This window comes from Myodes glareolus, chromosome 14 (assembly GCF_982192425.1).
Source record: "Myodes glareolus chromosome 14, mMyoGla1.1, whole genome shotgun sequence".
Classification (NCBI taxonomy): domain Eukaryota; kingdom Metazoa; phylum Chordata; class Mammalia; order Rodentia; family Cricetidae; genus Myodes; species Myodes glareolus.
Window position 1 is genome coordinate 57,882,833 of NC_142039.1, and position 24,860 is coordinate 57,907,692.

Below are 24,860 nucleotides of genomic sequence, written 5' to 3' on the forward strand. Positions count from 1 at the left end.
GGAGCATATTTTCCAACTATTTCAGTGAGTGAGACAGACAAGGTGTTAGCCAAGGGGAAGCCATGGGTGTAACGTTTCATGGGCAGCCCTGCATTCAGCTCTTTGCCCTGGGCATTGGTGTTTGTACTTTGAGAGGGAGAGATACAGATGGAGGTAAATCAGAGACCTAAACATATATTCAAGAAGGGCAAAGCAACAAAGACCTATTTGATTTATAAATAATGAATATAATGAATCTAGCAGTACTTTTTATTCCCATGATTCATTAGCACATGAATTGTCGGTGTTGAGGGCTGGCCCGATGATGCAGTGGGCAAAAACACTTAGCACCAAACTTGATAACCGGAGTTCAGTTTCCAAAATTCAAACAGTGGAAGGAGAAAACTGACCCCCAAAAGTTGTCCTCTGACTTCCACACCCATGTTGTTTTGTTTTTTTTAAAAGGCACTGTCAGTGTTGAAAGCCTACTACATCAAATCTTTCTCTTCCCTAATGAACCACGCCAGGGTAAAAGTCAACACACACCAGAACAAATAAGCCCAGCAGTTTTCCAACATTAATCCATTAGAAAAAGTTCATGCTGGTGGTGGTCATGTCTGTGTTGGGCTCATCAGTGCTTGGCACATTGCAGAGATCCAGAACGTGTTTGGTGACCAATGGCTGTGACCACAGGTTGGTCTGTGTAAGAATAAAACTGTTTCAAGACTGCCCTCCTCTACTTCAGTTGTCCTCAGCAGCTCTAGACATTACGTGACTTTGTGCTCTGAGGCTGAGCTGAATTGAACGGAATATTCTAGATGCATTTGGGCTTTGTCTTGTTTTCCCATGGTCTCTGATTCCGATGTAATTCTCCTTTTTTTTTTTTTCCAAATCCTTGTTTCCCTTTCATATTCCAGGTTGACCTGGAACTTACTTTGAATGACCTTGAATTCTGTTCCTCCTGCACCCATTCCTGAGTGTTAGGATTGTAGGCCTGTATCACCATACTTGGCTTATCTGCTTCTGGGGAATCGAATTAGGGGGGCTTTGAGCATAATAGGCAAGCACCCTTCTAAGTCACACTCCAGCCTAGTACCTTCTCTTTGAGGAAGCTGCATTGACTGTCCTCTGATCTCTCCTACACAGGAATATGAAGCAAGCACCTTTATATCCCATATTTCAGACATAGTTGGAAGCATTTTGTGTGTGACTGCATATTAGCTCATTTTCAAAACTACCCAGTGTGATAGGACCTATCTCATCCTCTGCAAATCAGAGATTGACTTGCTCCAGGGGACTTGACAGGTGTGTGGCAGAGGTGGAATTTGAACCCGGGCTGCTGTTGGCTTCCTTAATCACATCAGCCTTATTCTACGTCATTTGTGTCTGTCCATCTCCTGAATTCCAGCATCATGTCTCAATGTACACTGCTGCCGATTGTTTCCTGACTGTTCCCATGCTGCAAAGAAAGGAGTCTCCTTACACAGAGTGTATGTTACTGCTTCTATGTAGCTTTGAAAATGTTTTTACTTTCTGTTCTATTTTGGCAGTTATTGGTTACCAAATGAACAAGAGCGGTCAACAATAAAGATCTGAGACTTACTGTAAAGTTTAACAATTCTTAGTATGTGTGGTGGTTTGAATAAGAATGACCCCTATCAGCTCATATATTCAAATGCTTGGTTCCCCATTGGAGGACTGTTGAAGGAGGTATGGCCTTGTTGGAGGAAGTGTGTCACTGTGGTTGGGCTCTGAGATTTCGAAAGCCTGTATAAGTCAGGCTGTCTGTTTGTCTGTCTGTCTCTCTGTCTGTCTTCTTGTCTCTCTCTCTCTCTTTCTCTGTTTCCCTACTGCAGGTCAGGGTGCAGTTTCTCGACTACTTCTCCAGCTCCCTGTCTTCCCGCCGACCACCATGCTCCCCGCCATGATGAAAATGGACTAACCCTCTGAAACTGTAAGCCAGCCCCAACTATTTTGTTAGACTTTTGTTGCATAAAGTAAGAGATTAAAAAAAAAATTCATTCTAAAAATCTAGTCTTATGGGACCAAATGGATGACTCAGCGGATAAGGGCACTTGTTCATATAGAGGACCTAGGTTTCGTTCCCAGTACCCACAGGGCTCATTTCCAGAAGTCCAGTTCTAGAGGATCCAAACCTCCCCTTTAACCTTTACAGGTGCTAGTCCCATAAAAGTTAGACATACGTTCCTGCAGGCAGATTTCCCATACCCACCAAACAAATCTTAAAAGAAACTGGTATTACACTGAATGTTTTACTGTTTGTTCATTTAAACTTGGCACTCATCCCTTCATATCCCTGTTCCCCGTTTGTTGGTTGGTTTTCTTGAGACAGGGTTTCTTTGTAGTTCTGGAGCCTGTCCTGGAACTAGCTCTTGTAGACCAGGCTAGCCTCGAACTCACAGAGATCCGCCTGCCTCTGCCTCCTGAGTGCTGGAATTAAAAGTATGTATCCACTGTCCAGCTTCCCTGTCATTTTTAACAGTAGCATACTACTCCAGAGTGAACTGCCAAATGTAGTTTACTAGAGCCCCACTAATGGGCATTCAGATCATGCTGACTCCTATATTTACACACACACAATTTCTAAAGGAGGAAGCCCACACCAGGCTGAACTTGGCGGAGGAGTGCAAGGGCAAAGTTGCCCATCTTGACTACTCAGAAAACAAACAATAGAGAGAAAATATGACACCCAAATGGGAGAGATTCTTGACAAAAGGGACTCCATATTGGAGAAGATAAGCTATTAGTCGTAACCATGGTCTCCTTACTAAAATTCCACTCTGAAGTGCACTGTGCGATATGATCCCTATGGTCTTTCCAGTCCTGACTGAAACCTTGGCATGAAGCACTGCTCCCTTCCCAACCATACAACCAAGGCTTCAGACAGTCAATGCGACAAAAGGAAAGGGTTATTTTGGCCCACAGTTCCAGAGTTTTCAGTTCTTGTGATGACTAATCTGCACTAACAAACCAACTGGATCACTTATGAGGCATATCTCAGTGTGTGCCTGTGATATATATCTTAGTGTGTGCCTGTGATATATCTTAACGTGTGCCTGTGATCTATCTTAGTGTGTGCCTGTGATATATCTTAGCATGTGCCTGTGATCTATCTTAGTGTGTGCCTGTGATATATCTTAGCCTGTGCCTGTGATATATCTAAGTGTGTTCCTGTGATATATCTAAGCATGTGCCTGTGATATATCTTAGCCTGTGCCTGTGATATATCTTAGCGTGTGTCTGTGATCTATCTTAGCGTGTACCTGTAATCTATCTTATCTTGTGCCTATGAGAGTCTTTTCTGAGTTTAGCTAAGGATAAAAGCCACACATGGCCTAGAGTATGAGACTGAACAGAAAGGAGAAGAGGAGAAGCCAGTTGAGCATCAGCATTTACCTGATTCCTGACTGCAGATGCAACGTGACCAGCCACCTCAGGCTCCTGCCTCCCCAGCTAGAGCCACTCCTGATGCCAAGCTTTTTTCCTTCCAATGACCACATCCTCGCTTGAGCCATTAGCTTTGTCAAGTATTCTGCCTCAGCAATCAGAAAAGTCACCAGTACCGCCCATGCTTAGGTGCTCTGTTGCTTTGGACCTGTGACAAGGCTGCATCTAATAGCAGGAACATGTGGTGAAGAGGACCACCAACCTTCAGATCAGGAAACAAAAGAAATGCCTGGGGCCCCAGTCTCCCCTTTCAAGGGCATGCCTCCAGTGACCTAATTCCTACTGATAGCCCTCACCCCCTGCAGGTTCCACCTTCTCAAGAGCACAATGAAGGCCTTTAACATGAGGACCTTTGGGGTCAGTATCTAAACTGCAGCAGATGGTGGCCTGCTGCCTCCAACAGTCACATTTCTTAAGAAAGGGTTGATAATATTTTCTTGTTCTATTCCCTTGCCCATGGCCATGTGTGTTGTTTCATAGCTGGCCAGCACAGACACATTCATTGTAAGCAAATAGATTCCCAGTTCTGAAGAACATGAACAAATGCCTTGATTTCTGATGGCTGCTCTCTTTTAACACAGACACACAGACACACAGACACACACACACACACACACACACAGACACACACACACACACACAGACACAGACACACACACACACACACAGACACACACACACACACACAGACACACAGACACAGACACAGACACACACACACACACAGACACACACACACACAGACACAGACACACACACACACACAGACACACACACACACAGACACACACACACACAGACACACACACACAGACACACACACACACAGACACACACACACACACACACAGACACACAGACACACACACACACACACACACCAAAAAGAGGCTAATGAAATAAATAGCCACGCAGAGAAACACAGCACACACTGCGGAGTCTTTCCTTCTATGTAGTTCCAAAGCAGTCACCTCTGAGGTGGTTCTTTGAACCAGTTGGTCATAAAAAAAAAAAATTAGAGGGAGAAAAAAAAATTAGAGAAAGTGTGAAGAACCTGAAATAAGCGTGCACAAACGACTGTGGCCATTTTATTTTCAGTGAAATTGTGTATAATTGTTCACTCTCTGCATAATGGATGCCATGCTCTGTGTAGGTACTAGAATGTGCTTCACACTGTCATGCCCCTTAGGTCTGTTAGCCTTGAGACAACTAAGTCCATAAAGTAAAAAAAAAAAAAAAGAAGAAGAAGAAAAGAAAAAAGAAAAAACTTCGCTCCTTCTCCTTTCCTTAGTCTATTCCATTATGCTTTGAAAGGGAAAATTTAAATTTGATTGACATGAGCTGAGCTCACAGAACTGAAATCTACTGTAAATACTTCAGTCCTTTTCACTGGGACCTCTCTCCCACCTCCATATATGATCCACTTGAGGATGAGGCTTATCTTCGACTTGATGATGCATCCCTAGGAATCATACTAGACACCCAACAATTGTAAAGAGGTGATCGCCAAGTTTCTGAAAAGCAGGACAGAATCTGAGCCAATTAATTTTATGAAAAAACTTGGTTAGGTTGATTATATGTGTGTGTGTGTGTGTGTGTGTGTGTGTGTGTGTGTATGTATATGTACATACATACGTAAAATATATTGATAATTACTCTAGGTATGTTTATAGGATTTATATTTAAATCAGTAGATTGTGAATATGTTAAAATGGTTATGCACAATATTGGGGGAGGGGAGCACATCCTATCACTTGCAGGCCTAACTAGACAAAGGCCTTGGGCTTGCAGTGCAGCACCCTACTGGCCTGACGCTTGTCAGCTCCTACACTAAAGCAAACCCTCTCTCCCCACCCCCACACTTTGTATATATAAGATGGTCCTCAATTTAGAAAGGCCCAAATTAGGACTGTTCAGCTTTTGGTACTGTGAAATTGATGCACACTCAATAGAAACCACGCCACGCTTGTGGTTTTCAGTGTGGCTCCCCTGCTATCTCCATGTATTTGAATCCTCTCTCGTGATGCTCAGTAGTAGCAGCAGCAGCAGCAGCAGCAGCAGCGAGCCACAGCTTCCGGTCAGCCCCTGAGTATGACTTGCTGAAGCTGTGTCCCTCGGTGTGACCCAAGGCACCAGATTGCGACTCTTGTTTCCCAGAGGCACACGGAACCACCCACAGTCTCACTTCCTCTGCGTGTTTCCTCTCACTGCAAGGGAGACTGTGGGTGGGGAATTCAGAGTCATGAAAAGTGGTCAAAAGGTCCTTGAGATCCACAGGCAATGCCATTGGATGATGGTGTGATCGCAGCACAGCAAGGCGGCTGCAGAGAACACAGCCATGGGAAGCTCGCAAGGGAGCATGTAGGTGATCTGCCTCTCTCTAGTATCAAGGGAAGTAGCCGGCGCCCGCCACCTGATCTGCTGGTCTGGGGCCCAGGCTTCTGGAAGGGAGGCTCTTTACACGGACCCCTAAGCCGAGGGTTTATGGGCTTTGTGTGAGGGGAAGTGGATGGTAAAAGTGAAAGCTGAAATTTCCCCAAGCCTGCCTAGGTTGGGCCAGGCATGGTCTTTTTCTTTTTCCCTTTCCAAGGTATCTTCATCTTTCCCTTCTTCCTCCTCCCATCTTACATCTCATCTCTGATAACACCTTTCCCTGTCACTCAAGCATCTAATTCCTCCACTCTTGGTGTCTACGTAGAAGTGTTTCATTCCGCCCCAAACAGCTCCTTCCCTGGGCTCTCAAACGTCTAATTCTTTTCCTCCTAATGTCTACTTAACCTGTTTCATTTTCTCCCCTCCCCCATCCTCTCGCTCTCGCTCTTGTCCTTGTTAGGATCTCACTAAGTAGCTCAGGCCACCAAGCTCTCATCCTCCTGCCTCAGGCCTCCCAGTGCAGGATGGCAGGGGGTCCTGCTACTTTGAGCTCTGAAGTTTGTCTCTAACTTCAGGTTAAGCCTTACGTCTCTGCTGACAATATTTTGTGTTGGAGAGATGGAGAACTTGAGAGCTATGGTGCCCTCTAGACATCCCAGCTCAGAGCCTGCATCGTTGCCAATTGCTTAACTCTATAAATTCATAGAGAAAACAGACTGTCATGAATTCACGTAATAGATTGCTATGCTGTTGTAAAATTAACCACCGATCAATCACAAATCAGTCAATCTCTCTCTCTCTCTCACTCACTCTTTCTCTTTCTTTCTCTCATACGCTGGGGCCTGAAGATAAAACTCTGGCTTTACACAAGTCAGCTAATGGTTCTACTCCTGAGCTATCCTAGTCCATTATTGATACCTCTATATTAACATGTCTAACCCCTGGAAACAATGTTAAGTCAAAGACCAAGTCACAGAAGATATATAGTAAGAGTGCATTTATTTTCAGTTACCAAATCAGTTCTCTCTTCTCTCTCTCTTCTCTCTCTATCTCTCTTTCTCTCTCTCTCACACACACACACACAGATGCGAATATATAATCTATTTATGTATTTCACACATGTGTGAGTATATGAACTCATTCTATCTATCTATCTATCTATCTATCTATCTATCTATCTATCTATCTATGTAAAGACATGAGGCCATGTATATTTTGAAAGAAGAGAAGGCCATGTGCATTTTCAGATGAGGACAAACCGACTTTGCTAATACACATTGAAAATTATTGCTGGGGCTGAACTCAGTAGACCGAAAGAATGAAATGCTAAAAAAAGATTTATGTAAACTCAAATGGATTAAGACCCTAGCTACCGTTTTGTACCATGTAAAATGAAGGCAGGTTCCACACCCTGGAAATTTCGCCCTAATGATTTCTGAAGGAGACAGATCAGTCAAGGAGGTGGCAGTTATGCATAGCTGGAGAGATCACGTCCCAGGGAGATTTTCCTGAGATCTTGCTTGTGCCCTCTCTCCAAGATGACGTGAAAGGAATGAAGAATATCACCCACCCCACCCCCACTGTAGCGCTTTGAATAGACAGGCGAGATCTCAAAACCAAAATGTCTCTAGACAAGGGCAGACGGCCGTTGGATAATAAGACATAAAACCTAACAGTGACATGCCAAATAACATTTGTCAGCGATGGGTTGTGTATACAGTGATGGCCCTATCACATTCTGGTAGAGCTGAAAAGTACTGTCCCCCGGTGAGAGCACAGTCACGATGCCACTCTATGCCACATCACTCTATGTGCATGGTGATACTAAGAGAATCAACTGCCAATCAGATCCCTCCATGGCACACCCTGCATGGCACACCCAATGTACATGGTACTTGATAATAAGTTACCTGCTAGTGGTTTAGCATTTACTGTAATGTATCTTTCATCATCAGAGGGCTCATTCTTACAACACAATTTGACCCCAGCAACAACCTTCCTTGTTCCCTGCACCTCTTGATGCAATCTCTAGTGCTTGCTGGAGGCTTGTGCTATTTCGTTCATCATGGCTGCAGAAACAAGAGGCTGTACCATATACATACAATCCACAGCCTGCAGCAGGGGTTCCCAGCCTTCCTAACGCTGTGACCCTTTAGTATAGTTCCTTATGTTATGATGACCCCTAGTCATAAAACTATTTTCCTTGCTACTTTATAACTGTAACTTTCCTACTGCTATACATTATGATGTAAATATTTGATTGCAGGATATCGATATGTTATATGTGACTCCTGTGAAAGGTGTGTTCAACCCCCCAAAGGGGTCGCTGCAAGCCCCAGGTTGAGTACCACTGGCCTGTAGCATTCTAAGCATCACCTGCGCTTCTCCATACCCCAGGCTCACCATGAGTCTGTCTTTTCCTTCTCACCAGCCTCTCTTCATTTGACAGTGGGTCTCTCATCTCAGAGCTTTGTGTGGCTGGTCTCTCTGCCCTCTGACTGCCTCCTGAACACCCCCCTCAACTTATCCAGTTTTTATCTCCATGATCCTTACAGAACCTTACTGACTCCAGGATAGACCAGTGCTCCTTAGAATATGTTCTGGCCCACATCACATCTGTGTGACTTTCAGTGAGGTTCTGGACACAATACCTCAAAACATGACTGTAGGAAGTCATCAAAATATACCATCTAAAATAGGCCCTATGGCGTGTTGTCTACTTTGAGGGGTGATTTTGAGAAATCACAGATATGGAAGCTTTGTCATGTGCTTGTTTATAAAAGGAACTATATCTGTAAAAAGAGAAAAGAAAGGAAGGAAGGAAGGAAGGGGAAAGAAAAAGGAAGGAAGGAAGGAAGGGGAAAGAAAAAGGAAGGAAGGAAGGAAGGAAAGAAGGAAGGAAGGAAGGAAGGAAGGAAGGAAGGAAGGAAGGAAGGAAGGAAGGAAGGGCTTATTAATGCATCTTGCTCTCTGTTCCAGGAAAATGTCTAAATCAATAGAGACTCTGACCCATGGCAAAGATGTCTATTAAATCAGAAATATTACCCTCCTCCCATTTTCACTAGGATTCTCAGGACATCAAGTCACAAGCAGACTTTTCTCTTCACTGTTACATTGTTGTCCCCCAGTCACTAGAAATCCAGAGCCCTAGATTCCTCCTGCAGTACAGGATGATACATGAGCCTCGGTCACCTGCCTGCCTTGGGCCTTCTAGCTTTATGTAACATATAATTATTTTGTTTTTCTCTGGTTAATATGTCAAGTTAATTCACAGACTACGCAGGCAAGGAACTTTGAAGTACAGAAGAAAGCAATTCTTCCTGCTCTGTATTAATTAATGTCTGCTTCTCTCCTGGAGTATAAATTTGCTTCCATTTCTACAGGTTTTGCCTTAAAATCTGACTGGCAATAGTGAGCACTCTCTAGATAGCAGTTACATAAATTAACTCACTGTTGAGATAAGGTGGGACTCTAATTCAAACCTGATTGCACATTCCCCTTCCTCTGTTCTTACTCCCATTCTTAGATGAGAATGTCCTTGAAACAACAAAGTTTAGAACAACAAAACTGAGACAAGGAGAAAAGGCATTTGGTTGGGCTGCAGTATTTTGCCCAGAACAATTGTTCTTCACACCTGGTTTCATGTGGGAAAGCAAATTCTGGGGAAAAGAGAAGCATCCCTAAAGGAAGTTTGAAAGACTGGTCCATCCCTCCATTCTCCCTTATCTTAGAAAAAAGCTAGTGTTCAATGTCTCCATAGTTTATACTATGTATGATGTTTTCCCTTGTATGTGTTCTTTATTTTAAAGACAGTCTAAGAAAAAAGGGGTTCCTTTAAACCCTTTGCATCATAATAAAGATAATAGACAGAAAGATGAGCAATGAGAAAGAAGAGGAAATAAAGGGAGTTAAATAAACGAATGTGGAGAAAAGTAAGGTTGGAGTTATCAGATTGGCCCAACGAAGGTAGTAAAACACTGCAGTTTGAACTCCTCCCTCCATAAAGAGAATCTAGTAAGAGCTTCTCTTCAGAGTTGGGACACACACAGAACCCAGTATCAGTCACAATTTCTTGCCCCTGAGAGAGGCTGAAAACAACATAAACACAAATGTTTGTAATCTATGCTAAAAGACTAAAATAATTTAAGAGCTTTATCTCCTCCAGGGTAAGTTCTATGAAGACAATAGGGAGGGAAGATGCCTGTATTTACACCAGGAAGTGTTGAAATAGGAAGATTTAAAGAGTAAGAGTCCTCAGACTTTTACACGACATAGAACCAACCGCCTCCTGGGCTGACTGAACCCTCCCCACCTCTGTTAAGGGGTGTTAACCGTAAAGACATGCCCGGATGTCTGACACCAACACAGGAAGTAAGACTCTGGATGCATTCCTACCCTCATCCCAAATCACAGCAAGTGGAAGGCACTCACCCGAAGGATAGACCATCTCGTGAGCCTGGTCACCTTCCTTTCTCCTGGGTGGGCTGGCACGGACAGAAGCCAGTCCCTCTGTATCCTTCTGATTATCTCTCTGCAGCTGCCCTCCTTACATCTAAGGGCAGCTGACAGCTCCTCTCTACTGAGCAACCACACCCGTAGGATGTGAGCGGCTTGTGTGTGTGTGGGGTTTTCCTTCCTGTTGCTGAGAGGTGATGTTGTCTTAGTCCATTTCCTCCCTGTACCACTGCCGCCACTACCACCTCTGCCTCCACCTCCACCTCCACCTCTGCCTCCACCTGCATCTCCTCTTCTCTTTTCCTTCTTTTCTTCCTCCTTTTCCTTCTCATCTTCCTCCTCCTTCTTCTATTTTTTTTCCTCTTTCAGACTTTCTTAGAAGCTAGAGGTACTTTGTAATTTTGAGTAAGGTAACAAAACTCATCTTGTTACCTTTGTATAGGAGGCCTTTTCTGTGTTTTGGAACACAGGTGATTTTAATGTTGAGATTAAGTTCTCTTGAAATAGCCTGTCTGGGCTGCAGCGCAGCAAAATATAGGCTATTTTAAAAAGCCAACTGGACTTGGTATTTTTTTGTTTATATGAACTAAATTTGTTCTGGGTGTTTTTACTGTAAATTGATGTGGTACCTTCTTATCCATAGTAAGTATTTATTGAGCTTGTGGGGTATAATAGGTGATTAGCTAGGGGCTGTGTCCCCAATGAATCTTGAATTTCCAATGTAGTAAGAAGCAAAGATTTGAACAGTAGAAGAGAGTTGAAAGCTATCTAGACCCAGCCCTGTTTTCCTTTTCTGCACTTCTGAGTAGCAGATGAGTGAACTGCCCCTCCCATCAGAGTTATCCTCTGTGTGTCTGTGTGGCACACTTTTGGGACCTTTGGGCCTCAATGTCCTCACTTGAGCAATGGGAAAAATCATTATATATTTATATATATGAATAATAATTGAATGGGTTAAAATCTGGCATAAAATAAGAACTATGTGTTTGACAGTATTATCAGGACTAATTTTGTATCTTTCAGTCTAGGTCTTTGTTTTTATCTTTTCTTTCCTGTTTCCTACTCCTGAGAGCAGGGATAGTTTTGGACTAGGGATAGCAAGGGCTGCATTCCAGGCCCTAGGAAAGGTTTGGTCAGTAAGAGACAGTGACGACAACAAAATTACAGGTGTGTGAGACCCTGGTCTTGAGCTGCCTTCCTCACAACTCCGAAACCTGGACAATGAAACGCTCCTCAGAACAGTGGTTGAATGTGCTTGAGAGGGCGTGTCTCAGGAGGATTCTAGGCATCACACGAAGAGAGAGGCTGTGCAACAATGATATTGAGAAACATCCCCACCTACAGAAGGAAGTAAACTACAGGATATGGCAACAGCGCTTGAGATACGTCAGCCACGTTATCAGAATGAGTGACAGCAGATACCCGAAGACAGCACTGCTTGGAGGAGTGCACGGGATTAGGAGAAGAGGAAGGCCCCCAAAACACTGGATAGACAGCATAAAGGAAGACTGTGGAACCCTGGGTATGACAATAGCACAAGCATCTAGGACTTCCCAGGATAGGAACAACTGGAGAACTGCCATAAATGGGTTGCCCATGCCTGCTGAAGTATTGCTGGGGCATAGATGATGATGGTGGTGGTGATGATGATGATGATGGTGGTGGTGATGATGATGATGATGATGGTGGTGGTGATGATGATGATGATGATGATGGTGATGATGATGATGATGGTGATGATGATGATGGTGATGATGATGATGATGGTGATGATGGTGATGATGATGATGATGATGGTGATGATGATGGTGATGATGATGATGATGATGGTGATGATGATGATGATGATGATGATGATGATGACTCCCGAGAGTTGCCTAGGGAATCACTTGGGGACATAACAGATTAGAGGAAAGAGGGATTGTTTGGACAAGCACTCCTAAACATCTACTGGTACCTTGTGTTCCTTCTCAGCTCCAGCCTGCTGTTCTGAAAATCCTCCCCCCACCCCCATGGTGGGTGGGTGGGGGCATCCTTGCTCCTCATGAGATTTCTATGGCAAACTAAAGATCATCCTCGGGAGCCCATGAGTTTGTCGGAGTTACTTACAAGGCATGGATGATGCCCACGGATAATGGGCAGACATGTGGGTGACCTTTAAACAGTCACACTGGAACTCCTGTACCCAACAGTGGTTGATGGCTTTCCCAGGGCTGTGTCGATAGAGTGTCCCCTCCCCTAGCCCTTCCCCACCTGCACCTATGTTCTAGTCCTGCCTTGACACATCTTGGGCCAGGTGTGATTAGGACAGAATTGCACGAAACTGGTTGGGAGAAGTGGCTGGGTATTCACGAGGTTCTCATGACCTCCTGCCCCCTTCTATGAGGGAACCCGGGTAGTCAACAAGCCCAGCTGAGGTGATCTTTCGTAAGCAGGCCCAGCTGAACTCCTGAAGACAGTCCCAGTTTGGCTCAGAGGATAGTCATGTACAACACCTGTTACACATGTTTCTTATCAACACAAAGGAAAAATCTGTATTTGGTGTCCATATCGTCAGTCCTAGTTTATGTTTTCTTTCACACGCTTGTGACCCCTTCTCTCTCTCTGTCTCTCTCTGTCTCTCTCTCTCTGTCTCTCTCTCTGTCTCTCTCTCTCTCTGTCTGTCTCTCTCTCTCTCTCTCTCTGTGTGTGTGTGTGTAATGCTGAGACTTAAATCCAGCCATAAGCATACTGACCATACAGTTGATCTTCCACCATCAATTTGATTTTCCTCACTCCAATTTTGTTGTTTTGTTTTCATTTCTTGCACCGTTCCACTGAAATCCAGATCCACGTCATTGATCTTAAAATGCCTGAGATGGAAAGACGCTCACTAATGAATATTCTGCCCCTTAACAGATACCACTTCAGGCAAATAGAGAAATCGGACTCAGCTCAAGAGCTGCAGGGTGATCTGTGAACACACCAACACCAAACATCTCCACCTAGTCTCCCCCTTGTGTCTGGAGGTGAAATCAGAGGAACTGCTGAGCGGCTCTTCCTCTTCCTCTTACCAACCGTTCTTGAGTGCATGCTATGTGCCCAGACCTCATCTTGGTGCCGAGTAGATTATTCTGTCTGCCAGTTGTTATTTAATAAACGTGGACTTTTCTTAATGAACTTGCAGGGGCAGAAGAAAAGCCTGGACATATTTTGTCTAAGTATCCCTATATGCATTTCTCATTATTAATGGATTATTTCTTCATTTGGGCCTTTAATCTTGTTGTATATTTTAAATTTATGAGCTTTAGGATGTAATTTACAGTTTTATGGTCTAACAGATGCCATCAGATTCTCCTGGTGATCTGGTACACTGTGGGCAGCTTGTTCATAAATTATTAGGTTTCGTAGCTTACCCACTGATCTTATTTCATATCTAGATGCCCAATTCTTGTTCTGATGAGATGTGTGTATGGGGAGTGTGTGTGTGTGTGTGTGTGTGTGTGTGTGTGTGTGGTGAGTGTGTGTGTGTGTGTGCATATGTGAGTGTGTGTGCGCGCACATGCATGTGTGTGCATATGTGAGTGTGTGTGCGTGCATATGTGAGTGTGTGTCTGTGCATATGTGAGTGTGTGCGTGCACATATGAGTGTGTGTGTGTGCATATGTGAGTGTGTGTGTGTGCATATGTGAGTGTGTGTGTGTTCAGGTGTGCTTGCTCATGAGTACCTATGTGGAGGTCAGAGGTTGAGGTTGAGTACATTCCTCCATCACTCTCCAATTTAGATTTTGAGGCAGGGTCTTTCACTGAACCTGTCACTCACCAATTTCGCTAGACTGGCTCACCAGTCAAGGCCCTGGGGTCCTCCTGTCTCTCTGCTTCAGCACCAGGGTTACAGACATGCCCTGCCACACCTGGCTTTTATGTGGGAACTGGGGATTTGAACTCAGATCCCCACATTTGCACAGTAAGAACTTTTCCTACTGAGTCACCTCCTTAAGCCTCCGTTGAGGTTTTTAGACTGGAGAAAGAGCATGTTTCTTTTAAGGCAAGCAGAAGAACCAAGAATTTGTCCAAAAATAATCAAAATTATTTTTTTTTAAAAAAAAGCCAAGTTAATAGTTTTTTCACAGTTGATAAGAAGTAGGATTTCTGTGACTGTTTTCTCTCTTGGGATATTGAATCTTTCCTTCTGATTTTTGTTTTGCTTTGTTCCTTGCTTTTCCTTTTCTGTTTGATTAGTAGCAGGTAAAACTGCTTGTCAAAATTTTTATGAACTACACATGGTTCTGACAAAGAACAAGCAAGCAGTTTCTAACTACTGGTGTTTGCATTTTATCTGCCCTTCAATAATCTCCCTAGCAGCACAAAATGCTTCACAACTCTCTGCTAAACAGAAACCAAACCCTGGACAACTGCTCTGAATTTGACATGGGTCTTTGGTCTAAGGTGCAAATGTTGCGCCGAATGGAGGGGAAGGGAAAAGGAGGAGCACTTAAGAGTAAAGGGCTGGTCAAGGTGTCCGTGTGTGTATGTGCACGTCCTTGTGCAATGTACTTGTGCATGTGAGCATCAGTCCCGTTTGTTTGACTCATTTCCTTCCACAACTAAAAACGTTACCAGCCGCTGGGAATTAGCTCCTGACTAAAGAATTCAAATGAGTGTGCTCAAGTGTTGGCTTGGCAAGTTTGTTAAGAACAAAGTTCTCTGTCATTTCTTGCCTCCTCCCTGTCTAGGCATGGGAATCGGTATTGTGGTGTTCCGTTTTAGTTGGGGAAAGCTGAATTCAAGATCTAGTTTTTCGCTTTTTCAATACCAACGAGTACCTACAGGGTCCCTGGAGTTTCCCTGAGCCTTTGTGATTCCCCAGTCCACAAGACACTGACCCCACCTCAGAGGAGACATAGCTTAGTGAGAGAACTCTTTCCCTTGGGATGACACAGCTGGGTCGTGGTCTGAATGTGGGGCTGCAAATCTGAGCGTTAGAAACTTAGTCCTCAGCTCATAGAGTGTTGGCCATTTGGAGATAAGATTAGATGAGGTCTCAAGGATGGGGCCCCCATGATGGTGTTAGTGACTTCGTTCAAACAGGAAGAGCAGCCCAGCCTAGCACTGCGTTCTGCCTCTCACAGCATTAATCTCCAGTATTTAGGATGCACCAGGAGCATAAACCAAGTGGAGCCGCTGCCCACACTTGGACTTTGCAACCTCTCAATCCGCTGGGAAAATAAACTTCTACTCTTTATAAATATGATGACCCAGGAGAGAGCTTTACTTCTCACTCTGCCCATTTTTTTTTTCCAAAGCAGGGTTTCTTTGTATAGCCTTGGCTGTCCTGGAACTCGTTCTATAGACCAGGCTGGCCTCAAACTCACAGAGATCTGCCTGCCTCTGCCTTCTGAGTGCTGGGATTAAAGGCATGCACCAATACCCAGCTTCTTTACTCCTTCCAACTATAGAATCAAACATCACTACTTAAGAATGGTATCAGTGGCCACCAATTTCAAGAACGGTTATTGGGAGATAAGAGACATTTGCAAAGATGAAACTGTCCTGGCTTCGAGGCAAGTGTGTGAGGAAAAGTGACTACAGAATAGCAGGAGGAAGACTGAGTTCTTCATAAGAGACAGTGGTGGACGCTCTACAAGATTCTGATTCATTGAAAACATATCTTTTCACGTTCAGGCATCCAGCAAACACGAATTTCTTTATAACTTATACTCTGCTTCAATGTCTCCCTGAACGTTTTTGTTTCTCTTTTGTAAAACAACATTAGCCAGGTGGTAGTGGCGCACGCCTTTTATCTCAGCACACAGGAGGCAGAGGCAGTGGATCTCTGTGAGTTCAAGGCCAGCCTGGACTACAAAGTGAGTTCCAGAACAGCCAACACTATTATACAGAGAAACCCTGTCTCAAAAAACTACTACCACCAATGAAAACTGCTGCACTGGCATGAAAACAAGAGATTATATGAAAGTTGTCATTCTTAAATTAGCCTTTACTAGATTATATGTGTACTTTGTATAATATATGCAAAATGAATATATTGACATGTACGAATATTTAGTATGGGATTTGAAAATGAACTATTGGTAGAAAAGTCTTCTCCAGTGAAATATAACTCAAGCATTTGAAACTTACCTACACTTTAGATTTTTTGAAAATCACTTCTTTACTGGATAGTAACTTCCAAAATAAGTAAATAATTGCCATAATCTCGCTAGTAATAAGGTTCCTATAATTCTTAAGTCAGATTTTAGGCTCCACACATAACAAAGTTTTCTTGTAACGAGCTAATCTAGTAAACCAAACTTCAGTTCTACTGACCATTGTGCCTAATTTCAGTTCTCTTCTGTGTTTTGCCCACAGCAAACCCTTGCTCTCTGTTTCAGATGCATTCTACCGGGACTCTCCTCAAGTATTTATAGAAACATGCGCAGCGCTATGAATTTACAGCTGTACACATGTGCTGTCTTGCCCTTGAACGTGCTGTGCAAACAGAGCATGAAATGAAACCGTCGCACCCTGTTTCTCAGGGAAGGGAACCAACGGCTGGGCCATTCTGGTTTCACAAAAGTCACCTGAAGCCGACTTAGTCTTGATATTAGGAGAGGACAAAGCTGCCCCACCGCTTTTGATGGTTGGAGAGGTTGCGCTCCCCTGTTTCCTTGGCGTCTGCTCATTTGTTTTCTGCCTATTCAGAAATGACGATTGACGTTCATCTGTGTCAGCTCTGAAAAAAAATTCCCAGACCCAATACCAAAGATCACAGTCATCCGATAAAGTCATTTGTTGGATTTTCCTTTTCTGCCTGCTTGACTATGCAACTAAACAAGCCCAACCACACTTCCGCTCTGCCTCATATACCTGCTGTCCCTGACTGCAACCCCAAGCCCAGGAAAGGTCTGAAAGCTGCTGTGTTCATACAAGTCCTCTTTCCCGTCCATTCTCACCACTCCTTTTAACTGGACACATTCAACCCTCCGACTCCCCATAACCACCCCATGAGAAGCGATTACTTTTAAATTAAGATATTTTTAACTAATAACCCCAGTAGCATCTGTTTATTTTGTTTAGTTTGCATAGAAAGATTTACTATAAGATAATAGCAATTTCAAAGGGATCCAACCTATTCTTCCTTCTCCCCATCACTTTCCCGTCAAAGAAACAAAGGTCTTTGTTTGCATTCTCTTTGTCTGCATCCCTCTGTTGTGCACACCCTGCTGGCTTTGTCTTCCTCCTTTCCCATCCGGCTGTCTGCACCTCCGCATCCTACCTTCCATTCCCCTCCTCCTCCCTGCATCCCTTTCATCAGGATCCCTGCCTCTCCTCCCTGACTCTTCGCTGGTGTCAATGACACTAGAGAGGTTTTACATTTATGCTGTACTTTAAAAGGCTGGGCTGGTGCACATCTCAGTGGTAGAGGACTTGCCTACTAGTCATGAGACCTCCAGTTCAATCCCCAGCACTGGAACCAAAAGGAAAGGCCAATCACCGCTTTCCTCTCATACCCTCTTTCTTTTGTGGATTCCTGCCAGCCTTGGTCCTCTCTTCCATGGCTCAGTAAAACCTCACCCTCTTCTCCTTGCCTGTGTTTCACAGTTAGATCTGATATGCATCACTCCACAGCTCTTGGTGGGGGTGCCCATCTCATCCAGATGTGGGGGGGGGGAACCTCTCTGCATGTGCATTCCATTCACACCATTGCCATACAGTTAATCTCAGCTGCAAAACAAAGCACCCGGGTAGTCAAGCAGATAAAGGTAAGGCATTGGCAACACAAGCCTCACCACCTAAGTCCAGGTATGCTCAAAATAGTAAATAAAAGTTATTTCCAGTTACTTTGTCAAGAATAAGCCTCAAATCGTGTTGATCCATTCAGGTTTCTCTGCACACACTCCTGCCGCTACTTGGTTTAGTCGCATTGCTTGGACGGCTGGAACACTTCTGGGCTGTGACAGCCTTCTTCTAAGGTCAGTGCTGAGAAGGCCGTGGGGCAGGTACAATGGCCTGGAGATTTGTGCTCCCCTAAGATTCACTTGCTGAGAGGCACCCTCCATTGTGATTACGCTAATAAGTAATTGTCATGAGAGGTTCTCAGGACAAGAAGGTACCACCCCTATAAGTGCTATTGTCCCCACATAAAAGGGTTCCAAGAGAGCTTGTTTGCCCTTACAACTGATGGCCGCATCGCTGGAATGCATCATGTGTGAGGACCAGGGCTCTCTCCTGACCAGCCAGCACCATGATCACGGGTTTCCCCTTGTTCACAAGCCATCCAGTCTAAGCAATCACTGACGCTTAGTGAAGAAGACCACAGCCGCTCGGGAGACATTAGCTGAAGGAGCAACTCCACAGCATTTGATATTCCCAGAGACCTCCTGCCACACCCTTCTTAAAGACGTTTACCAAGTCCTTGCTACCTACAAAATGACATTGAAATGACCCAGTGACCCGAGACCCGTACTGTCTCAGATTTCTCCAGCCTTGTTCAAGTCACCAGTCCCCTTCGCCTTCACATCATATGGAACGCACTATCCCCCGCACAGCCTGTGACTTCTCATGATGGTAGCATGGCCTAGAAAGCCCCTCCTCCTTCTCTTTCTGGCAACATTCATCATCGCATGCCCTGAAGATCAGTCATTTCCTTGATCACTGTCACTCAGTTATCACAAAGTCGCACCATGGTGCCTTCCTGTTCTGGGTTTCATGGGTTTCAAGGCTCCTAAGGCCAAGAAACTGTTACTTATGCATCTTGTTGACTGAACTAAACACTTTACAATGTAATCTTTGGAAGCCCCTCCTCAAATTTACCTAGGATGATTCCGGGCTGAACTGTGGAACTGCTGGGTCTATTTGTCGGGGGAGAGGGAAGGAAGAAATCTCTTGAGTGATCCCAATGTTAGAGAACACATCTACAGTGTCTGGTGAATATTCGAAAAATACAAACATAATTGAAGATACTAAGATCTCTACTCCTAAAAAATCTGCCCTCTTTTCTCCTTCTCTCTGGGGTGTAGCTTATCGGGTGACAGATCCAGGTATTTGGCTCAGCACAGATCAAAGTGACTTAATAGGAAGCAGCTTTGCATTATTCTTTAACTGAATCATGCAAAGTACCCATTGTCCTGTCCAAATGCCAAGCTGCATTTAGGGTCATTTAGAGTCCGGAAGATGGTTGGCTGTGATAAGAACTCAGACATTCTTGCTCAAGTGGGAAACTAGCATTTGTGCACGTGTTCTGCTTTTAGCTCAGCAAAGCCATGTTCTTAAGTGGCTCACAAGGGTCTTCTAATGAGCTCTCCAGCTCCCTTTACTGTGCTTAGGAGCAATGAGGATAATTCTGTTCTGGTTAACAGTCTTTCCCTGCTGCCTCTGGATGAACTGTGAACAGGCTTTAGAGAGCTGTTTCAGGCTGTCGATTAGACTGGTGAACAGTTGTGAGGATGGCCAAGGCCTGTTTGGCCAAGCATCTCTAAAATGCCCTTTGAAGTATCCCTTTAATGTTGATCTCTAGCATCGTCTTGAGATATGTTGTAAAATGCACCAGGTCAAGAAACATCACAAAACTCAGGTTATCTGAGAGACCTCAGGATGACACAAAGGATACTTAAAAGACTTTATTAGCAAAAGAGCAAATTATTTTTAAAGACCACATGGAGTCAGCAGACCTATTTCTGGTTATACAACCAAAGGATTTGACATTAAGAGGTTAAGAGGTTCAAGTTATCTGTCTTCCCAAGTTCATGTAATATTCTTCAATGTTTTTATTATTTATTTCTCTCTTAGGTAACATACCATCAGTGATGAAACTACAAAGCCTTCGTTTCCCAATAAAGGTGTAACCAATGTTAACACCAGAGTATATGTTCCTTTAGACATTTCCCCCGAGTGAAATTTACATCAAGGTGACAAGACTAGCATTGAAAAATCAGCAAGAACATTTCTTCTGTTAAGCGGAGCAATTGTAGGTCAGGGTGGGCATGAATCAAGAAAACATGTTCTCGTTATGGAGACTCGGGTAATGACTTCTAAGCAATACAGCACTTAGGCAAGTCATGGACCAACATGGGCAGGAGCAGAGACAAAAGAAGGCAGTGGGACTGCTGCTGGTAAAGTCAAGGAATCTTCAGATCACCAGTAGGAAGTAAACAAGAAGGAAAAGGAAGAAAACAAGAGCAGAAAGGCAGCAAGGATGGGGGGGGGCGCTGGGGAGGCTGAGCAGCATTAGTGTTTCGGATGTGAGTGCAATGTGGAGCCATTGCATGCTTTAAGGAGAGGACCCAACTCATACTCTAGAGCAGTGGTTCTCAACCTTCCTAATGCTGTGGCCCATTGATACATGTTGTAATAATCCAACCCTAAAATTATTTCATTGCCCTTCATAACTGTAAATATGCTGCTGTTAGGGATTGTAATGTAAATATCTGATAGGCAGGACGTCTGTCGTGTGAACTCTGCGCAAAGGTTGTTTAAGTCCCAAGGGGGTCGAGACTACAGCCCACCAGGACAGTCAGAGCCAGAGGTGATGAATGCTGGAGCCAGGGTGGCAGCAGGGAGACACTGCGAGTTGAAAGGATGAAACCCACAGTTGAACATGTGAACCCTAGGACCCGTTAGGTATAGGAAGTGAAAGAAAGAATGCAAGACGAAGATGAGAGATATTGGCTCCAGAGAATCAAAGATGGAGTTGTCGTTTTTGAGAGAGGGGATGACCAAAGAGGAGCTGCTGGGGATGGGACTATAGACTTCATCTGGTTAGACTAGACACTGCAGAGGAGTGATAAACAGATGGATGTAGAGTTTTAGGGAAGAAGTCGTGGCTGCAGGTAGAAGGATGAGAATTAACAGATGACATCAGAGGCAGAAGTTTTGGGTAAGGTCCCAGGGGTGTGGAACACGGGCAAATGACATCTAAGAATCGGGTGTGACAACTCTAAGATGTCTGCAAGAAGGGGAGCCCAACATGAATACTGAGGATGGGTCCCAAAGGACCCATCCGCAAAGCAGCTGCTGCACCTCAGGCTCAAGGATCATCAAGGAAGAGGGATGGAGCCATGTTAATAGCCAGAGGACCAGGAAGTCCTCAGTGAGACTGTGTCTCCTGGGCAGAGAAGCTACACCCAAGATAACTCAACATCTGGCTGCCAGAATGAGAGCCGAACAATGGCAACACCAGTAGGCCTGTGCTCACACAGAAGGGGGAAGTCTCTCAGCGCTCTACTCCAAGACAAAGAACTACAGGCAACTAATGGCTGCTGAGAGTGGGAGACTATGTCCTCTCTGTGTGTGAGCTCCACAATTGGTTATCCAGCACGAAGGAGTCAACTATGATGTCATGGATGGACAAGCAACATTAAAGAGGCTCAACATGCCGTATTTATACATTTGTTTGTACAAACAGACAAATAGGCAGACACACACACACACACACACACACACACAGGCAAAAGAAAAAGAGGCCATAAATTTGAGAGGGAAAGGAGGCGATGACATAATTATATTTTAACAAAGCTTTAAAAAAGTTTCGAAGAAGATTTGCATCTGGGCATGGTATCTTATGCCTATAATCCCAGTACTAGGGAAACTTTGGTAGATACAGAGTGCTGTGAGTTGGAGGCTAGCCTGAGCTATCGAGTAAGATGCTGTTTCAAAAGAATAAAATTCAGGGCTACAAACACACAAGGCTCTGGGTTCAAGCTTCGGCATAAATCAACCAAGAAGGCGAGCAAGCTTTGTTGCCAATGGGAACAGAAGGATAAGGCCATAGACAAAGCAGGGCAGCACCAGCAAAGAGGTTGCTTTCTCTTAGATGAGAGAGCTAATATTCCTGATGATAAGAGAAGCAACAACGGAACAGAAAGCTCACACCCTTCTCTGACAGCTACATCTCCAGCCCCAGACACAGGCAGCTTAAGGATGCAGGAGGAGCAGACAGGATAGTTCGAATAGGTTTCCTGAGCCCAGAAAAGGGAGCCAGACACAGGGAACTAGCCCAGAGGTTGGTTTCTAATCAAGAGAAGGGCAGCCTTCAGGCGTGTGAATGGAAGTTTAGGTTCGTGTATATCCATATTGTCTTCAGAGTGCTTCTGCTTTTTCTGTGAGACAGGAAGCCCGGTTATCAGCTAAGATTGAAATCTGTATGCAGGAGGAGGCATAGCTTTGAGAAGGAAGATCAGGTTGTGGGAACAGCCTTCTTTGGGTACAGTAGTATGTGAATATAACAGGCGAAGGAAACAATGGTGTGGGGGTGGGGGGAGTCTGCCTCAGTAAACACTCAACATATACCAGGTCTGCAGTCTGTTTCAGAGCCCCAAAATCTCTCCTGAGAACCAACCTCAGTCTATTCCTGAAACTGAGACCACCCAAACCCCATTTCTGATGCAGGTCTCGAGGGGTTGTCCCCGGTTTTCCCAACAACTAATTAGTGGCCAAATTCTGTCATGACTGTCTCCCCAGCGCATTTGGACTGGTGCTCCGTAGTCAGAGCCTCACTATTGTTGGCTGGCTGGGTTAGGCAGGATGTTACAATCCATGTCTTCCGCTTAGGCCGAACATTTTCAGAGTTTGCCTTTGTAAGTCAATCAGACTCCAATCTAGCATTGCACATGGAAAATGAAGGTGACCGTTCTTGGAGGGATCACAGTACTAGCTAGAAATTGAACATCATTAACTTCAGCTGCCCGAGGAAGATCTCAGGCAATGCTAACTAGTTCATCTGATACATATTGGACCCAATGCAGTTCTACTAGTAACTAGGAGGTGTGTACATGGTCCAGTGAGCATTCAACTCAGCCCAGATTCTTGTGACTCAGTAGGCTAGTGCCAGGCTTTAGAGTCTATACCTAAAACCATAGAAGAAATCCTGATATCAATTAGTGTTGAGCCACACACTTATTTCGTGTTCTGGATGAGAAGGTGGAGGACAGGCCCATGGAGGGGATTTTAACAGTGTATGCTAATTGTTACAATAACGATACTGTGGGAGTATAGTTTAGTGCCTTAGGGCACTCGGGAAGCAAGAAATGTGTCCTTGGTTTTAAATATGATGTGAAACCTGGAAAGAATGTTAGCAGAGAAATGATTGGTTTTGTGCAAAACAATGGCTGAAAGCTAACGCTATGTCAGCTGCTATCTACACCCGACGGTGAGCAGTGGGCGAGAAAACCAGGTACTCACCAGAGCCAGAGATGGAAGGAAACAAATGGGCCACAGGATTTCACCCTGGGTGTGCAAGCAGCATGAACGATCCTGAGGGACTGGTACAGGAGAAGGCAATTTTTGAGTCATGTCAGTACCTGAGGGAGATACATTCTGGGATCAGGGAGCCACAAGGCAGCATCAGAGGCCATCAGAGGGACAGGAGTTCTTTCAGGATCCATGAAGTCATAGTGAACCTAAGCGCCAGTCAGACATGGTGTGAATGGAGGTCAAAGAGCAGCCTGGTCCAAATCACACAGGGGCTTTGAAAATTGGGATAAAGAGCTTGCCTTTGAATTTCTTATTTAGAGACATTTTAATATTGAAAAGGTAATGCAATCTCTTGATACACACACTTTGGTAGGAATTTGGCAACACAATGATAGGACTGAACATTACCTTTTAAAAAATTTCTAATGTGTAGATTCTATTGTAATTATATTCAGTACCCATCACTCCCTCATCCCTCTCCCACTCTTGAAGATTCCCCTCTTTCTAACTAGTTCACCATCTACCTATGTCTTTGTTTGTTTGTATTTTTGTGGGTCTTATGCAGGTAGCCATAGTTGCTTGAGCTCGTGAAGGCTGCGGCCACACCATGTAAAGAAGAAAGGGTTTCATGCGGTTCTCCATCTGCTAGCTCACAATCCTGCCACACCCTCTTCTACTCCTTGAGCCTTGGAAGGGGAGATACAGATTTCTTGCTCAGGGCTGAGCCCTCAACAGTCACTTCTCAGCACCTTGACCAGTTGTTAAATCTCTGCCGTAACTATCTCCCTCAGTAGAAGGCAGCTTCCAGGCTGAGGGCAGCCCTGGTCCTGGTCATAAACATAAATATTTAGGAGGCAGTTTGGTTACCTGTCCATCTAGTATAGCATTCGGTGGGACATTATCTCCTACCAGCTGTGACTTCCCCAGCCAGGTTTACAGTACCAGGCATGCATTCCTTCCCATGAAACAGGCCTCAAATCCAATCAGGAAGTGATTAGTTACCCCCAAGCAGCCATGCCACTATTGCACTAGTGGATAAAACTTTGCTTGAAAAAAATCAATTTTATAGCATGCAGGGGCCACAGTTGGGAAATCTGTTGGCTTTTCTCCCTCAGCAACCTATGTAGCAGCCTGGGGTGTATGAACACTAGCTTGCAGGGAGGAAACTTCTGCAGAGAAGCAGTACATCCTTTTACAAAGGTAACCGATGCTTCTGTGTAGACCTGGTGAGAGTGTGAATTCCACAGGCGTGCTCGGCATGGTGAAGCTGTCAGCAATGCGCAGAATGGCCCAGAGAGGAAAGAGACTCTCTTTTGCAATGGTTATGATTGACAGCTGAGAGAGTACACAGTAGGGAAGTCAGACTCACTCCTTCATACGGAGGCTATAAGGAAGTGAGACTTGATTCAAATAGG

At 44.5% G+C, this 24,860-nt stretch overlaps 1 protein-coding gene and 1 long non-coding RNA gene across 2 annotated transcripts in view; one reads left to right on the forward strand and one right to left on the reverse strand.

Annotated features, from left to right (window-relative positions):
* The window catches only part of Nedd9 (neural precursor cell expressed, developmentally down-regulated 9), a 170,130-nt gene extending 159,716 nt beyond the window's left edge, over positions 1–10,414 (reverse strand). Inside the window, exon 1 of the mRNA XM_048420236.3 lies at positions 10,252–10,414. The gene's annotated coding sequence lies outside the window, so the exon portion shown is untranslated. The remainder of the gene's footprint in view (positions 1–10,251) is intronic.
* Positions 1,738–19,217, forward strand: LOC125391135 (uncharacterized). Its single transcript, XR_015005158.2, has 2 exons — positions 1,738–1,933; positions 16,624–19,217. It is a non-coding gene; the product is annotated as an uncharacterized LOC125391135 (long non-coding RNA).
* The last annotated feature ends 5,643 nt before the right edge of the window (positions 19,218–24,860 follow it).